Source organism: Dermacentor silvarum, chromosome 1, assembly GCF_013339745.2.
Source record: "Dermacentor silvarum isolate Dsil-2018 chromosome 1, BIME_Dsil_1.4, whole genome shotgun sequence".
In the NCBI taxonomy this organism is placed as follows: domain Eukaryota; kingdom Metazoa; phylum Arthropoda; class Arachnida; order Ixodida; family Ixodidae; genus Dermacentor; species Dermacentor silvarum.
Window position 1 is genome coordinate 405,357,234 of NC_051154.1, and position 10,907 is coordinate 405,368,140.

Below are 10,907 nucleotides of genomic sequence, written 5' to 3' on the forward strand. Positions count from 1 at the left end.
TACAGAAATGTATTTGGCAGGAGAGCGACTGACTAGGACAAATGCATGTAACTTAGTCTATAAATGGGATTTAAAAATATGACAGAGTGAGATGTATTGATTATGCACTTGCACAATAACTGTAAATGTGTTGTGAAAATGAATTTATACATTTCAATCTCTGCCATGTCACGAGCAGGGACTAAAGAGTTAGTTCACCCTCCAGGTTATATGTATTTCTAAAGTACACAAATAAAATTGCCAGGAAAGCTGCTATGACTAGTACAAATAGACATACTCATCTATCAATAGAAATTTAAGATATCACAGAGTAAGAGATAGTCAATTGCACACAACCGTAATTTGTAAACAAGCGTCCTGTTTACCGTTTCACCACTGACACAGAAATTAAAATAAATAGGCAGTAATAAACAATATTAAAATAGTAATAAAAACTCAATAAATGAGCAAAATATGGTGATACTGCCTTTTTCACTTGCTAGGAATGAGATGTCCACTGCTCTGGGTAAGCAGCATCATAGGTAATACATAAAACGATATTTACTGAAAAAATTTTGTTACATTCTACTCTAGGAAATGAAAGTCCACTACCGAGTTTGCACTTCGCTTCTGAAAACTTAAGCCACATTCACATGTGTTTCCCACAGTAAGCTCTAGCTGATAAACTACACTGATACCACAGTATTCGTTATGACCAGAGGTTCTCAAGAGCAAACAATTATATAAACCCTCTAATAAACTTTTTGCAATAGCAGGAAGACCTACAGGGACACTAAAGAGAAACACTAACTGAACTTTTACTAATAAAGTAATCTGTCCAAACGATGTTCTTCTGGAGAGTTCTCTCTGCAGGCAGTGGCCATCCATTATCGCGGAGGTACTCGCAACCTCTTGATCCGCAGGCGAGTCGCACTTTTAATGACTCCTGTATTGTTAGTCCACGCAGATCCCCTCATGGTCCCTTTTTTGCAGATAACGCAGTTGATCTTCTGCAAAAATCTTGTTGAAGGACTGCCGCAGGTTTCTGCATTCTACTTCAGCCTTGGCTCGTTTTTTCTGTTCCAAGTTGAGTTGCCGTTTTAACACTAGAACCTCATCCGTTGGGTCATCTTCTGCTGCAAAATAATTTAATACGTTATTTAGCAAATAATTCCAACAATAAAATCTTCCGAGAATCTGCAATAAGGATTTAAAATGAATGTGTGAAACTATGATAATCGGTGGTGTTCTAAGTGGCATTTAACATAAGGTTGAAGGTATAGGCGATTTATTTGGCTCTATAACACTGAAGGAAAAAGAGCATCAAGAAATATTAAGTTGGGCTTGTTCGTATGTTCTGAAACGTGACAGAAACACTGCAAATGGGACGATGTCAGGATGGATTGGCACAAGAAGCAAAGATTGTGTAAAGACAGGTTACAAGATATTGTGCAAAATCTTGAAGTTGATGGTGAAGTGGGTAAATTAGCCGCATAATTAAGAGCTCTGCTGAACGCAGTGATCCAGATAAAATACATGACACACCTGCTAGAAGACATAAGTGAACACGTGAATGTAAAGCACGTGTGAATTTTTTCATCTGGAAAGCCTAAAATTGGCTTTGCAGCAGATGATTTGTGGCTGATGGAAGTGGCACCTTTCAACATAAGTGTGCAGTTTGCTGCTTTTGCTGTTGCTTGTGTGGCGAGTCTATGCAACTACATTTACCTATGTGTTTTACTCACGCAGAATATTTATTGCGAGTAAATCACATATAAATAGAAAACACTCAGATATACACAAACCAATAACATTGAAAATGCCACCCAAAAAACCGCTAGACACGATAGAATAACACTATAAACAAGAACGTTTTTCGATCTGGTATGCCTCCTCTATGATGTGGGCTTTTTCGTTTTTGTTCCTCCAAAGCAGATGTAACAAAAAACAGGTTCCCGCAATTTCTTGTTGATACATCAACCAGTCTCGCCGAAGTGCACAATTCGCATGACAGCGAAATTTCTCAAACATGATCACCACACGGCACTAATCTCTACATAAGTCTGTTCTTGAAAGCACTCAGCACTACTGAGCTTTGGTAAACATGACAGATTTAATTGCCGCCTGTAGCTAAAATGCCAGTAAAGTTCAGTAAAGATCACAGTCTTCTCGGAATGGCTGCGACTAAAAAGCGGGAAAGCGGGTGGAAATACGTATGGTGCCGTTATGGGAAGATCTTTGCTAAAAAATTGGATGGCTCAGAGACACTTGCCATAAGGCAGGAGCACGATCTGGACAAGATCCAATGAACAGCTCTGCATACTTATCGAGTACACTCCGAAATGGAGCAATACGAAGACAGCGGATTACGGTGGCACATTAGTAAGAAAAGCCATATTATAACAGAAGGTGTTGAAACCAATCGGATAGTACTAAATCTAACGCGAATGCGCAAAACGAGGTGTAAACCTCACATTATTCTTTTATTATATTTTGTAGAAACATGCTATAACGAACATGGATTCTGTTCTTGGCAACGACTGTTATCGTGGATGCATTCATACATGAGGACAGTTTCGCAAGCTGCAATGCTGTAGATATTGAGTACAATCATTGAAATGGGATGGTCATTGCATGAAGTCAGATATAGTGTGATGTCAGCTATCATTTTGGTGACGAGCGTGCTGATAATCTTTTTCATGAATTGGCAGCCATGGCGCTGTCGTTCATGCGCGGTAATAGTGGCTAAGGCATCCTGGTCAATCTGTTTTTATCGAGCCAGTACTAGAGCAAAAGTGTTTTTCTCGTCCGTGATGGCTTCGTCGACAAATGAAGTTGCAAAACTGATGCAGCTAAGTCACCTAACAGCAACTGAATTTCAGCAATGCTGTAACTGTGTCCATTTTAATTTGAGATCCGGTCGCAATAAGTACGATGACATTGAATGTTTCTTTGGCGAAGTTAAAATTGTGTTTGACATTGTGATGTTTACGGAAACGTGGTTTACTTGCGAAGAGGATGTGTTTGAAATGCAAGGATATAAGTGTTACTTTGTAAACCGCTATGAGAAGCGCGGCGGAGGCGTGTCTATTCTAGCCTCAAAGGAAGTGCAGTGCGAATTACTTTCTGAATTTTGTTGTTCTACTCCTGATTATGAAACACTTGTTCTGAAATCATGGAAATCTTTATTTTGTGTCTGCTATCGCCCACCTCGCGGTGACATTTCCTGCTTTTTTAGCTTTTTAGATGCACTCCTTGAATTTGTAAATTATCATATATATCATAATTTTAGGCGGCGACTTCAACATTAATTTACTTGCAGATAATCCTAATAAAGCTGCCTTTGAGTCTCTCTTAGACATACACAATTGCCAAAATGTAATAACTTCTCCAACGAGGCTGGCAACAACCACAGAAACGCTGCTCGATCTCTTCATTACAAATGTTGATTTGCACCGCGTGCACTCTGGTGTCATTAACTACTGCCTCAGCGACCATCTTCCAATATTTATTTCTGTAAATGAGTCTTCTAAAATTATTGATCACTCTACACCAGTAGGACAGGTTTCTTACAGATCAATTAACCCTTTAACATTAACCACTTTTCGTCAATCTATCTCACGTATAAACTGGGATGATGTCATACTGAGTGAATTTGATCCGGAAATCGCTTACGACAGATTCTTAGAAAAGTTTACAGCTGTCTACAATTCATGCTTTCGACAAAAAACATTTAACTGACCGAAGAAAGCTCGTAAGCCATAGATATCGACTGACCTTTTCCATCTAATAAGAAAACGGGAACAGTTGTACAAAACATTCATTCAAACTAGATGTCCTGGTGCACTTAGTGCCATCAAAAAACATAGAAATCACGTGACTAAAGAACTTCGTGCTGCTAAAAACAGATATAATTATAACCGCTTAATTTCTTCGAGTCAACGTTCTGGGGACATGTGGCGCAAATTAAATGCGATATTTGGCAGAAGTACTGAACCTATCACAAGGATATCGAAAGACAACGTGGAAATTTCTGGAGTAGAACTAGCAAATGCATTTAATGATTCGTTTCTTTCTAATCTCCCATTATCGTCTGGAGGCGATAGCCTGTCTTACATGCAACCGCGTTGCGAGCATACAATTTTTCTGCGGCCAGTGTCTGAATCGGAAGTTATTACAACCTACACTAGTTTAAAAAACAGCACGGCCACAGATATGATGGATCTGCAGATAAAACCGGTAAAATTCGTTAGTGATTTGATCGCACATTGCTTAATGCATATAATTAACAACTGCCTTTCATGTGCAGTCTTTCCTCGTAAAATGCAATGCGCAAAAATTACAGCAATTTACAAAAAATGTGATAAGAACGACCGTACAAACTATCGTCCAATCTCCATTTTGCCAGTCTTTTCAAAAGGTCTTGAAAAAATAATTTTAACGCGTTTAATTTCATTTACTGATCGCTATAATATAATAACTGACTCGCAATACGGCTTCAGAAAAGATAAATCTACCGAGCTGGCACTGCTCATTCAAAAAGAACTAATACTTGAAATGTTTGAAACTCAGAGCTTGCTCCTTGGCGTCTTTCTAGATTTCGCAAAAGCATTCGATCATATTAATCACAACATACTCATTCAAAAATTGCAGCATTATGGCATTCGAGGGAAAGCTCTGTCACTTATTTCTTCGTACCTACAGCATCGGTCGCAGTTTGTCACGATTAATGGTCACCCTTCTTCGCTAAAGCCAGTTAATTTAGGTGTTCCACAGGGAAGCATTTTGGGTCCTTTTCTCTTTGTTCTTTACATTAACGATATTGTTAACATTGATCATACGGCCAAGCATATATTATACGCTGACGATACTAGCCTATTTTTGCCGGCTCGGATGTCGCGTGCCTGTGTTCTCGCGCAAACGAAACACTTCGTCGCATTCACTTATGGGCTACAAATAATGAATTAAAGCTAAACATTAATAAAACTAAGGCCGTTTTGTCTCACCCACGAAACAAATTCTGCGAACTCCCCCGACTATTGCTAAACAGTTTCTAAATAGAAGTTGTGGAAAGTTTTAAAACGCTCGGCGTAATTTTTTCGAATAATTTGTCCTGGGATGCTCACATTAATTACCTGTCAAAAAAGCTGTCCAAAGTAATTGGTCTTATGCGTCGACATTGTGCTACGTTCCCTCTTTCGGTTAATAATATTCTGTACAATGCTCTATTTTCTTCCACGCTAAACTACAGTGCACTAGTTTGGGGAACAACAACAAAAGAAAATATAAAGAAACTTCTTTCACTTCAGAAGCGTGCAATACACCTAGTTTTTAAAGCTCCTTATTTAAGTCACACAGAGGACATGTTCAAAAAGCTTAAGATTGTTAACGTACAATGTATGTACAATTTCAGACTACTTCGGCAACATAAGCTGGAGACAAATAAGAAAAATTACCTTCTGAAATCACTGGCAAGGTTTACAAAAATTCCCCTACATACCACACACGCTATCCCGAAAAAAGGAAATTTGGCAAATGCCGCACGACCTATGGTAAGCAAATGCTAAGGTACACTTTACCTAACTTGTTAAATGAGTTGGCCAAAAATGGCACAGATGTAGAAATGATCTCTTTTAATGAGCTTCGAAGCTTATACGTATAACTCTCTAATGTTTTACCTTTTTGTTGAAACGCTAATTGTGTTTCTCGATTTCCTCCATTTCTCATTCAGGGAATTTCTCGCAATGTTTTGTATATATTTATGGAATTTATTTATGCAAATATTTGCCCACTGTTTGCATTCTTGTACAGTTTTCTGAAGTTTTTTGCGTTTTCTGCATACTGATTTTCTTGTGTACATGTATGGGACTTATACCACTGTATGCCATGCTCTGGTGCACGGACCCAGTCAAGCCTTTTCAGGCTTTTTGTCCGTGCTCCAAACATCTTAGAGATGTTGAATAAAGCTGAATTGAATTGAATTCGCAAAAAAAAGTGAAGACAGCACATACGAGCGTTCACTTTAACAGTGTACTGCACTTTACATCAGGCAATACTCATTATCACTTTGCTTGGTCACGGTTAAATAGAATACAGTTCAGAGGATTTCAGTCTACAATTGATGTTTGCATATATGCTGCGAATTAGCGCTTAACTGCTCAGTACCTGTATCTGCTGTAGAGCATTCCATTGGTGAGCTTCCAGTCGCAGAAGAGCTGTCAGTCCCTCCTAGGCTCTCAGATGCTCCCTGGATACCTTGAGTTGCCTCTGGGCCCTCATGTGCTCCTTGGCTCCCTGTTCCTTGTAGTGTGTCACCTGAACATACCAGGTTATCAGCTGTCGGCAACCTGCTTGATAGACGTTTGCTTGCCATTAGTGAATGTTTACATACAATGCATTTTTACTCACGCTGCAAGTTTATTGCTAGGGTATTTCTTTTCTGTGTAGTGCTACTGATGCCTCGGTTGTCCATTTGTCACCGCTTTTTCAAATCTAATATGCCTCCACTATGAGGCAGAGGCAAATTTCTCGTCTTTGTTCCTCCAAAGAATGCACACAGAATAAAAAAATAAGCATACATGGCCGATACAAAGAGAGAGAGACAGAAGGAAAAGCAGGGAGGTTAACAAGACTTTGTCCAGTTTGCTACCCTACATGTGGGGAAGGGAATAGGGAAGTGAAAGAAACATGAATCTCGATGGCACTTTGACATGCACTAAGCCAGATGCAATGTATCTAAATTTTGGCAGTCAAGTCTGTCACCTTCAGATACTGTAAAGGAGCTGGAGTGGCTTTCAGGGCGAGGCCAGGCATCAATACAAAGCCAAATGCTTGAACTGCATTCTTCAATCTAGAAAAGCGTTCCTGCTATCTCTTACTGATACATCGACCCATCTAGCCAATGTAACATGATTCACATTACAGTGAAATTTTGCAAACATGGTCACCACACGGCACTAACCTTTACCTATGTCTGTTCTTGCAAGCACTGTGCAATACTGAACTTGAGGCCTCTGCACGTGACTGCACAGCCTCGCAAAGACTGGACAATTTTCTCAGGCATGAAAAAGACAGCCACAATGCCGTAACAGTTCGCCACAGTGCTCGTCTAATCCTTTACTTACTGTCCTGTCTGTTTTGATCATGCTGTAGGTAAACAAGCGATAGTTTTATTCACCACTTGTAGCAAGAATGTCAGCAAAGTGAAGGCCACATACAAGAGTGTTCCCTTTGATTGATCGCATTTTACATTCAGGCAATGCTTATCACAATTCAGTAAATGCAATCCAGAGGATTTCAGACTAGAAATTACGTTTTCAAATATATTGTGACTTTGCTTAACTGCATAATAGACAGTACCTGTTGTGTGCATTCCATTGCTGGATTTCCAATCACAGCAGAGCTGTCAGTCCCTCCTAGGATGTCAGGTGCTCCCTGGGTACCTGGAGTGTCTTCTGGGACCTCAGGTGCCCTTGGCTCCCTGTTGGTTGTGGTGCCTCAACCGCATCTCCCAGGATATCAGTTGTCAGATGGTGGCAGTCTGGTTACGAGACAGTGCTTGCTTGCAGCGATACTGGAGTCTAGGAAACGGTGGCTTTTTGGGATTTTTCTGCAGCCGATGCACAAAATAGCTTGGCCTTCCACTTCAACTTCTTTTTACCATAGACTCTTGGTTTCTCAAAATCATCAGGGATAAAATGGTCCTATAGTTTGCCCATGGAGAGAACAAAGAAAAATGGGAATGTTAATAAACCTGCCCTGTGACATTGCTTAAAATATCTAAAGTGTAAGTAGTCGCAAAGAACAGAGTCAGGAAATCTGTAGAAGACATTTTGAAGCAACATGTTCTGTATAGACCTGGTGCTTCTTTAAAACACGTTATTCACGGCAACCGTCTCCTTTTACTCTGTAGCTATTTGATGAGTTTGGATAAGAGGGCTACAAGATGTGGATAAAATAAAAACACCAGCGCTTTTCAATCGCGCCTTGTTTTCATCCGAAGTATGCAGCTATGCCAATCGCCCAATAGCTCAGACGACTGCACTGACACGAGCATTGTTTATTGCTTTACGGTGACCGTTTCTCACCAGCTATTACTGTGGCAAGGCTATCGCTCAGCGCAGTACAACGCAGCGGTATTTTTTTTAGAAAACGTACACACGCAAACGTCGCGTAAAAAGCAAATCAGTATTTTATGTGCAATCTAAGCCGCATTTCAGTTACGAATATTTGGCAGATCTTGTCGCACCTGCCCTGAAGTTATCTAATAGATAAACACTCAGTAATCCGCTTTAACAACTTCGCTCCCCCTCTGGGCACAACACGCTCACTTGAAATGTATGTTTGTTGTTTCCAACGAGCCGCGCGAATCAAGCACTGCAGCTTACTTGACATGTATATGTACTACGTTTTCTTCAAACGCGGCGCGCAAACCGAATGAAACAGTGGAGAGCTTGCTAGAAAGTTCGTACTACGATGTTTTCAACAGCATTAAGTAGAGGAGCTTACTTGAAACATAAGTGCTGGGTGATTTCCAATAACGCGAAACAAAGCGAGCCGCGCGAATCGAACAGTTTACTGTAAACAATAGCGCAGAGCGGGCAGCGCGAACCGGAGAGCTTACTTGAAAGATAGGTACTGGGCGATTTTCAATAGCGTGAAACAAAGCGAGCCACGAGAACAGAACAGCTCACTTAAAACTACATGTGCTAGCTACATAGTGTTCAATAGCCGCACGCAGAACGATGAGCGTGAACCGGACAGGTAAAATTTAGCGGTCACACGCAAGTACGCTCGCTTGAAAGCAATAACTCTCCAGCAAACTAGTTATTCTAGAAACTTACCTAGCACAAGCGGGTGTTCTTCGAGGGCGCGAAGTTTTTGCGGCCAATTCTGTGGAGCCACGCACAACGTCGTTCACCGTCGTCCTTCCCGCACGGAATACAGAAAAATGCCTTCCCGGACTCCGTTCGGTTGCTACACCCGAAGGCGCAGCAACCAGGCATGATGATGGCTTATTTCTGACGCCTGTGTTCGCAAGCGCAACGCAAGCATTGAACGAAACGGCCAAGTGCTCTCCGTGCGCGGTGCGTACGTACGCACCGCGCACGGAGGTTCGACGTGGGTTCGACGTGCACGTGCACGCGCTCGACGTGCACGGTGCCAACTGAAAGGGCTTGGAATGGATATGGCGGCAAAAGGTCACGTGACACGAGCGCCCCAATCACCGGTGGCCGCGGCAGGCGGCGGCGCGCGGAAAACAAATGCGATACTCTAAAATTTTTCCAGTGACTCAGAGTTAAAGTCCCTATATAGGAAAAGTACCCCCATCCTTTGATAAACGCCGCTTCATTTTCTCCCTTATCTCCGATTGGACGATGATAGCGCACGCTTTTCACTTCTTTATATTTTCTTTTTTTCCGCCTCAGAGCCATGGTGAAAGTCCTCTGCGCAGCCGCAGTCGCCGGCGGCGCGCACCCGGCCTGAAAGCTTCAACGTGGACTTCCTAGGTGCGCCACCATCGACTTGGCTTTCGCAAGCAAAAAGTAAAGAAAAAAGCAAGCGCTTAAGGAGAGGATGCCGCGGAGGAAAGAGTAGATGGCGGTACTTTTCTTATATAGGGACTTTATCTAGAGTAGCAGTGCAGCGCCCCTGGCGACTGCTCACCGTATGAACTCCCTCGTGCGCGCTACCCGCTAGAATGTATCCGCTTCTAAGCTTTCACCTCACTGTCGCCACTCGTGGCAGAAAAGTGCAAAATTTTTTATTTCACTTGATCTCCGTTTGTCATCACAAATTTATAGCATTCAGAACTAAGAACCGGTACTTTAAGAAATAAAACTTGTTATTTTATTTGTTGCATTTCAATGTATTCGATTGAGGGAAAGTGTAGGTGAAGAATGCACCGCATGTGCCCTGCTCGCATTCGACGGAGGATAGAAAGATAATGATCGAAACAGGAGGCACGCCCTTGACGCGCCCGAGAAAGGCGTGGCAAGCGGCTCACGGCAAGTGTGCAGATATACAGGGGGACAGTGACGGTATTGCCATAGAGAAAGAAATTCAACAAGAGGGGACACTCGGCAAAAACTGGCAACAAGAAACACGTCACCATACGTCACGCTATACTTTTGACACCGAACGTTAGCTGCCGCGAGCATCGAAAAAAAAAAGAAAGTGAAATAAGTTAACAGGCATTGATTTATTTTTTTAATTCTTTGCCGCGAAAACTAAAACGTTTTGCGTATAAATGAACTGAAGCTTTGCGACTTATTTTCCTTGCCTTACCTAGCCACAGGTCAATGACGCGCCAGATACATGCCATAGAGTAACATACGGATTACAAGAGTGGCCACTCGAGCCTAAAAGCGGCCGAGCTACGCAGCTTCATGCCGCCCGCTAGAGGGCAATACAACACTCCGTCTCCCAGGGAACGCGCGTACTAATCTATTGTAGTAACTTTCCTATAGTGCACTATACGTCTACTTGTCTATGTGGCTGTAGACGTAGACCACACGTAGACGTTATCAACGGGATCAGCCGGCAGTGAGCGGTGGATGATAAGACTAGTATAAAGAATAACGCATCGCTACAAAATATCGGCCATGGTGTGATCAGGCAAGGCGACGCTACAAAAGATGTGCGATAACGTCTGCGTGGTCTTTGCTGGGTTCGCCTGCCAGAATGTGTCTGTCTGCTTGGTAAGAAGGCCTTCATTACATTCTTTTTTCCCTTCATTACTTTGCAAATTGATTATGTATTTGTCACTTCAGCCGTAAGTTAACATTTGTCGCATTGTGCTGTTCGGCGCAGAGAGCTTTTTGTGTTCACTTCGCGCATGATGTTCGTGGATTGCTTCACATTATGTAAGAAACAGCAATTTGGAATGCTGCGCAGCACGTTTGCGAGAAAATCGTTTCTGGGCGCGA